The sequence below is a fragment of the Vombatus ursinus genome, unplaced genomic scaffold, assembly GCF_900497805.2.
Source record: "Vombatus ursinus unplaced genomic scaffold, bare-nosed wombat genome assembly UNPS02014821.1, whole genome shotgun sequence".
NCBI classification, from domain to species: domain Eukaryota; kingdom Metazoa; phylum Chordata; class Mammalia; order Diprotodontia; family Vombatidae; genus Vombatus; species Vombatus ursinus.
In genome coordinates, this window is record NW_020954599.1 from 14,855,104 (window position 1) to 14,863,706 (window position 8,603).

An 8,603-nucleotide genomic window follows, 5' to 3' on the forward strand; every position below is an offset into this window, starting at 1 on the left:
GTGACCCAGGGCAAGTCATTTAACATTCAGTACTTGAGAGTAGAGGTTTTCTCATCTGGGAGTCCCCTAAACTAACAAAATCTCTATTCCATAAAATTCTGATAAACTGATAAGAAAAGAGTCTTGGTTTTGAGTTCCACCTCAACTACTAATCAACTTTGTGACTTTGTGCAGTCTGTCACTTCTCTAACCATTAGTTTACATATCTGCAAAATGGAGACAATGATATTTGCACTCAATGCCTCAGGATTGTTGTGATAATATGTACAAATCCTTTTATAAATGTCATCTTTAATTATTTTAACTAGACCTATGAACTCCCAGGGAGGAAACTCCCCTTCTACCAGTATAGATTGTCACCTTCTCTGCAATCATCTTAAAGGTTTAGAGAGTTGCTTGAGGGCACTAAGAGTTAAGTGACTTTTCTTTTTAATAATATTTTATTTTTTCCAATTACATGTAAAATGTTCTTTTTTTTAAAAAAAATTATTCAGTTTTAAATGTCACTTTTATAAGATTTTGAGTTCCAAATTTTTCTCCATCCTTTATCCCCTCCCTCCAAGATAGCAAGCAATCTGATATAGATTATACAGTCTAATCATATTAAACTTATTTCTACATTAGTCATGTTTTGAAAGAAGAATCAGAACAAAAGGAAAAAACATGAGAAGGAAAAAACCAAAAAAAAAGTGAAAATAGTATGCTTGATCTGCATTTAGACTCCATCAGTTCTTTCTCTGGGGATGGATAGCATTTTCCATCATGAGTCTTTTGGAGTTGTCTTGGATTGTTGTATCACTGAGAAAAGCTAAATCATTCATAGTTAATCATTGCACAAAGTTGCTGTTACTGTGTACAATGTTCTCCTGGTTCTACTTGCTTTCCTCACCATCAGTTCATGTAAGTAAAGACAATTTTCAACATTCATTTCAATATTCGTTTTTTGAAAAATATTGAGTTCCACATTTTTCTCCCCTTTTCCCAAGAAGGCAAGCAATCTGATATAGGTAATATATATGGAATAATATAAAACATATTTCCACATTAGTCATGTTGTGAAAGAATAAACAGAACAAAAGGAAAAAACCAGGAAACAAAAAAAGACCCAAAAAGTGAAAATAGTATGCTTTTTAATTTAATATAATAAAAATTATCCATTTTACATTATGTAATGCTGTTTCTTGTTTGGTCACAAATTCTTCCCTTCTCCATAGATCTGACAGGTAAATTATTCCTTGCTCTCTTAATTTTCTTATGGTATCACCCTTTATGTTTAAATTAAATTAAATTAAATGGGTAATTAAACTAAATTAAATTTAAATTTATCCATTTTACCTTATCTTGGTGTATGGTGTGAGATGTTGGTCTATACCTAGTTTCTGCCATACTCTTTTCCAGTTTTCTCAGCAGTTTTTGACAAATAGTGAGTTCTTATCCCAGGAGTTGGGGTCTTTGGATTTATCAAACAGTATATTACTACAGTCATTTACTACCATTTCTTGTGTACCTAATCTATTCCACTTATCCACTACTCTATTTCTTAGTCAGTACCAAATAGTTTTTTTTAATAATTACTACTTTAAAATATAGTTTTAGATCTGTTACTGCTAAGCCACTTTCCTTTGTATTTTTTCATTAATTCCCTTGGTATTCTTGACATTTTATTCTTCTAGATGAATTTTGTTATTTTTTTCTAGCTTTATAAAACAATTTTTTTGGTAATTTGATTGGTATAGCACTTTTCCCAATTTTTCTTCTACTTCTCTTATTTGATTTTTAAAATCCTTTTTTGATCTCTCCCAAAAGGACTTTTTGGGCTTCAGACCAATTCATATTCCTCTTTGAAACTTCACACATAGGTTTTTTGACATTACTTCCCTCTTCTGCATTTGTATTTTGGTCTTCCCTGACACCATAGTAGGTTTCTCTGGTCAGGTATCTGGTCACCTGATTTCTGTGCTAGGGCTTCCAAGACTGATGGCTTGCCCACCCCACTGATATTGATCTGGCTTAGTTACACCTGTTGTGCTGGGGTTTCTGGGGGTGGTGGTTTGCCTTCTGTGCTAGGGCTGGAGGCCTCACAACAGGCCTGTTGTGCCCCTAGCCTGCTAAGCTAGGACTGAAGGGCCTCAGCTGCTGATTTGTGCTGTGGCTAAGGGTCTCCCTATGACTTGCCCAGACACCACCTGTTCTGGGCTGTGCTCCCCTTTTACACTAATATGATATACCCTTCCTGAAATCCTTCTGAGCTATCTTGGACTGGAAAATTGTTTCACTGCATCTTTTTGCAGGTTCTGTTGCTCCAGAATTTATTTAGAGGCTTGACTTAATGTTGTTTTGAGGGAAACTGGGGAGAGCTCCGGCAACTTCTTGGCTTTTTTCCGCCATCTTGCTTTTACCTCCCTCAATGACTTTTCCAGAGTCCATAGCTACTAGATGTCAAGGGAAGGACTTGATCCTTGGTCTTCCTGTCTCCAGAGCTAGTTCTATGTTCATCATGCCCTGCTGCCTTGCTATCATCCTCATCTTCATCATCATTATCACCACAACCACTATTATTTTTTTTTTAGGCAATTGGGGTTAAGTGACTTGCCCAGGGTCACATAGCCAGTAAGTGTCAAGTGTTTGGTTTAAGGCTGGATTTGAACTCAGGTCCTGCTGACTTCAGGGCCGGTGCTCTATCCACTGCATCACCTAGCTGCCCCCACTATCATCTTTATCATCATAATCATCATTAGCATTATCTAAAACATTTCACTATGTATGAATTCAGTTATAATTTGCATCAAGACATGTCCTCAGGTACACACTAGTTGGCATCTCTCTCCTAATAACCTGAATCCCAGAAGGTGGGTGTGACCCTTATTCCCAGAGGCCAATATTGTAAAAGATTTGTTATTCCTTTAAAATGGAGAGAGAGCAGTGGAAACAATATTGTACTGGGAATCTGGAGAGACTTGGGCTTGAATCTTAGCTCTTCAATTACCTAGATTTGTGATCATTAACACTTGCCACTTAATACCTCAGAATCTCAGTTTCCTCAATTGTAAAACAGGGATGATAAAAATAGTAAAAGTACTTTCCTTAAAGGATTGCTGTGAAGATCCTTCGAAATAATATTTTTTATCATGGGATTATACATTTTGAGCTGGGAAGATTTGAGAGGTCATAGAAAGTACTTCACAAAGCTCCAAGTGAGAGTCTTTCCTTGATCCCTTTAGCTGCTAGGGCCTTCCCTTTTAAGGTCATATTCCATTTATTCTGTATCTTAGAAGTACTGATGTATGTGCATATTGTCTTTTCCATTAGCATATTAACTCGAGGACAGGGACTGTTTTTGCCTTTCTATCCCCAGTTGTTAAACACAGTATCTATCACACAAACTCTTATTAAGTGTTTATTGATTGGTTGAAGTGTTGTAAAAATGTAAATTATTATTTTTTAAGTGAGAAAAGAAAAGACTAGGTCTTTCCATCACACCTAGATGGCATAGCCCATTTCTTCCGAGGTCCTCTTCCCTACACCTAACATCCAGATGACCGAGGTCATCTCTTCCTCATCTAAGAGTTTCGTAATGACTCTCCATTTTCATAATTAGTGGAGCCCTAAAACTTCCATCAAGTTGTTGTGACAAATGAGGATTTAATGTATAGAAATGCTAGTGCCCAAGAGAAATGTGTGAGGGTCCCATGCAGATGCTTTGCTCATGTATTTTCTTGAAGCGCAGCCTCTATGACTACTCATTCTGAAAACATTGACATGGAATGAACAAGGAAAATGGTTTTTCTCACTGCAGAAACAATGTGCACTCATGCAGAATTTTCCCTTTGCTACACTCACCAAATGTCAATTCACAGAGGCTCCCTTGGGGGGGAGGCCACCATCCCTCATTGGGGTTCAATGTCATCTTGGGCCACTCTGATTTGAATGCCAGCAATATTTCCCGGAGAAGTAGTGGTTTCTTTCAGGGTGGAACATGGTATGTCACTCACAGGTCTAATAGGATAAGCATTTATATGAGTAAAAAAGTAAATAACAAGCAGAGGGATTGTGTTGACATTGAATTATAGTATATCAGCAATTCTAATAAGAAGCCTGCTGTTTCTCATAGAACCCTTCCCCTTTCCATATGATTCAGTCTCTGGACATTGTTCTCTGACTTGGTATTTCATTTAGTTCACAGATCTTTTTCATTTTTGGTGGGGGGTCATCCAGAATAGTGGTTTAATTGGTTTAGGGAACTCCTAGTAAGAAAATTCCTTCTACCAATGCATATCACCTACTCTTTTCCAATTTATACTCTTAGAAGCACAAACAGTTAAGTGACTTATCCATATCTATGTCTCAACAGATCAAAAATGATTCTGTCATCTCAAATTTGAGAGAATTTCCTGGGGTCACTGAGCCTACACCTACACATACAAGTCATAGCCCAGGACTTTGCGTGTTGGATTCCATTTTGTGAGAGTACGGATTGCTTCATTCTTTATATTTGTATACCCAGCACTTACAGTGCCTGGCATGTAGTGTGTGGTTAAAAAATACTTGTTGATTGACTGAATAACTCTGGAGATGTGTCACCTTTTCTACTGGAGTAGAGTAGCTTGCCCAAAGTAACAGATACAGATTCTGAGCTTAGATGTCCTTCCTTCTTGTCAGGGGACTGTAGGCTCTGTCACGAGGATATTTAGTCATGGGTCTCAGCAACCCCGAGACATTTACACTTCTTATTTACAAAGACATTTGTAAATAAGAAACCTTGATGTAACAAAAATCTTAGAAATGAGGGAGACTGGTAAACATACCTTGAAGTGATAATAAAATATTTACATATTTGATTTTCTACCAACAGTACAAAAAAAAAAAGCTCACCTTGAAAAATGGCCTCTGTAAGTTAATGATATATGTATGATGATATATAAATCTACCTCATGCATACCATGGTGGCATTCATTTCTCTAACTGAATATAACCTATATATCAATATTGATGAGATTCCAATCAATCGACCGATAATCATTGATCATGGATTCACTGGGATGCTGGAGTGTAACTTGGACAGAATAGAGGATGTTAAGTATGCCAATGTTTGCCCAGGAAATCTGATGTAACAGTTAAAACTTGAGCACAAGGTGAGCTCCACTTGGCCAACTATCTCTGTCCTGGCCATGAAGCTGATTTTATCTGCTGAGCACAGTCTGTTGTGTACGAGGGGATTTTGTTCCGGTCCTTTAGCAGATGAACAATCAAAGGCCAAACCACAATAAGACATTTTGGCCACACTGAAAAATCTGTAAGTAAAGCATGCAAATTCCCCCAACAAAAATATCAGATAATACACTTTTACTTTTTGTTATTTACAAAAGAGATGCATATATGTTTATGATTCTCTTGGTGCTCAACAAAGGCAAGTCTGCTTAGGAGTTATGTTAAACTATATCAGTGTGCCTGTCTCCTCATGCCCTCTGTTTTACCCTTGGCTGTTAGTTAAACTATGACATTAAAAGGATACCTTGGGTTGTTTAGTTATTGTTCATTAGGCATTTTATCATGTCCAACTCTTTGTGACCCCATTTGGGATTTTCTTGGCAAAGGTACTGGAGTGGTTTGTCATTTCCTTCTTCAGCTCATTTTACAGAAGAGGAAACTGAGGCAAATAGGGTTAAGTGATTTGCCTAGGGTCACACAGCTAGTGAGTGAGACTAGATTTGAACTTAGGTCTTCCTGACTCCAGGTCCAGCACTCTATCCACTGCACCACTTAGCTTCCCTGAAGTGATAATTAAATATTCACATATTGAATTTTATACCAATAATACATAAAAGAGGCTCACCTTGAAAATGACACCTATAAGTCTAAGATATGTGTGTGTATACACACATGCATATATGTAGATGTGTGTATACATACATATATATAGTGGTGTGGGTGTTTATATAACATTAGAGTCAGACATGACTAAAACAACTGAACAACAAAAACGAGCTATCACACCTCAGAAATTGGCAAATGCTACAGACCAGGGCTTGATGTGTTTTGTAGATTGTTTAGACTTAGGAAAGTGATGAGGGTAAAGTTAATAACAAAGATTAAATTTACAAGTATGTTGTGGGTATATTTTTCCCCTCAGAGAGCCTGTTGTTAAACATTTACCAGCAATCCCTTGAGCCTTGAGTTCCACTGGTAAAACCCTAAGGTTTTACCCTGGGGTCACGTTCATACCATGATGAGACATTGGAGGAAGAATTTGATGTTTAGGAAATGTATGTATTCAATAGTCTACCTGTTAGATCTGTGGCGAAGGGAAGGAGTCATGACCAAATAAGAGATAGAGAGCATTACTAAATGTAAAATAGATAATTTGCTTATAATGTCACCCTTTATGTCTAAATCATGTACCCATTTTGACCTTACCTTGGTATAAGGTGTGAGACGTTGGTCTATACCTAGTTTGTGTCCTATTGTTTTCCAGTTTTCCCAGCAGTTTTTGCCAAATAGTGAGCTCTTATCCCAAAGGCTGGGGTCCTTGGGTTTATCAAACACTAGGTTACTATGGTCATTTACTACTGTGTCTTGTGTACTTTATCTATTCCACTGATCCACCACTATATTTCCCAGGCAACTCTCTTAAGATATTGGTGACTTGAATTGGTAGAGTTTCCTTATATGGGAGTTCCCTATGCCAGTGAAATCTTAGCCCTAGTATCTAAACCTACAATAATAAAAGAAATAATATCTTTTAAACTACTCTTTAGAAGCTTTAAAACTGATACATATTGGGGCAGCTAGGTGGTACAGTGGATAGAGCACCGGCCCTAGATTCAGGAGGACCTGAGTTCAAATCCGGCCTCAGACACATAACACTTACCAGCTGTGTGACCCTGGGCAAGTCACTCAACCCCATTGCCTAACAAAAAAGACAAACAAACAAAAAAAAACCTGACACATATTCCCATTAAAATCTACTCTAACTACTATTTTATGTTCTTAATGTGAGTGAAGCTGTATGTGGATGGTAGAATAAACAAAATATTCTCAAGATCTACTCCCAGATTCACTCCTAAAAGCACCATTCATTATTGCCCTGTATTCCTATAACATTTTCTTTTGAGGAGTTCAAAATGCTTTCCTAGCAATTATCTCCCTTATCCTTGCAATATTCCTGCATAACATGATGGGACAAGTACAAACTATTATTTCCATTTTGCAAGGGAAATCAAGGCCCAAAGTTTAAACGGCTTCTCTGAATTCATAGAGGAAGTCATTGGGAAAGATGGTTAAGATATCTTTTCTTTCTAAATATAATAATCTTACCATCTGTACCATTTGTCTCCCAATGGAGGTGCCATGATACTGGTGTTTCATGATGTCCTTGGTATAGCACTCTATACTCTCTTGTCAATTTTTTAAAAATTGTAGTATGGAGGAATGAAGTTAAGGAGAATAGTAACTATGGAGGGGAGGAGGAAGGAAAATGACTAGTGTATATATTAGTTTGCATATGTATCTCCTGCTTTTCTACTCAATTCCTCTTTTGTTATGCCTCAAATGTTTTATTAAATTCCCAAAGATGGAAAACACTGCTTTAATCTAGCCTGACTCACCTGTATAGGCCACTGTATTTCCAGATATTCTGGCTTTCACTAAAGTGAGAACTGTGTACATCATGTATCACATGCAAAGGGAACAAGTGTTGATTTTTTTTGTTGTTGTTGGAAAAAATGAAATGACCCTCTCCCAAGAATACATCTGATCATAAAGGACTTATCTATTCTGTTCAAGACAACCATCCAAGACAAAGAACCCACGATGAAAAATGCTATCCACCTCCACAGAGAACTGATGAATTCTGAGGGCAGATTGCAGCATATTTTTTAACTATTTTTTCTTCTTGCTCTGTGTGTGTGTGTGTGTGTGTGTGTGTGTGTGTGTGTGTTTTCTTTTGGAATACTGCTAATATGGAAACATGTTTCACGTGACTTCACATGTGTAATGTGTCATAGTAATATGATAGTAATTATCATATCAAGTAATATGATACTCATATTACTCTCAAGGGGTGGGGAAAGAGCAAGAGAGATGGCATTCAGAAGTCAAAATTTTAAAAAGAGTGTTAAAAAGTTTTATGTGGAAAATATTTAATGAAATAAAAATATGTAAAATAAAAAGAATATACCCTGTTTCACAGGTGTATAACACAGGAGTACCAGCAAGTCAAGTGCTACTTTTCTCATAAAACAGCTTTGGATCCTATCAAGTGCCTGGTTCAACCCCCAAAACTGAAATGTTGTAACATGGAAGAGGAGTCTTTAGTATAAAGAATGTTTAGATCCCAGTGAACTGTCTCTTCTGTGGAACTGCTTGAGCACGAGCCCTGTGGAATGCTTAATTTGAATAATAAGGGCAGTAGCATGGTGTAGTCAAAGAGACTTTGGAATCCAGGGGCCTGAGTTCAAATGTTGTCTCAGCTATTTTCTACCTGTGTGACCTTGGACAAATCACTTAACCTTAATTCAGCTGTTTTCTCATCTATAAAATGAAGGTGTCAGCTTCACTGCCTTCTAAGGTACCTTCCAGAGCTACATCTACTATCTGCTGGCCTT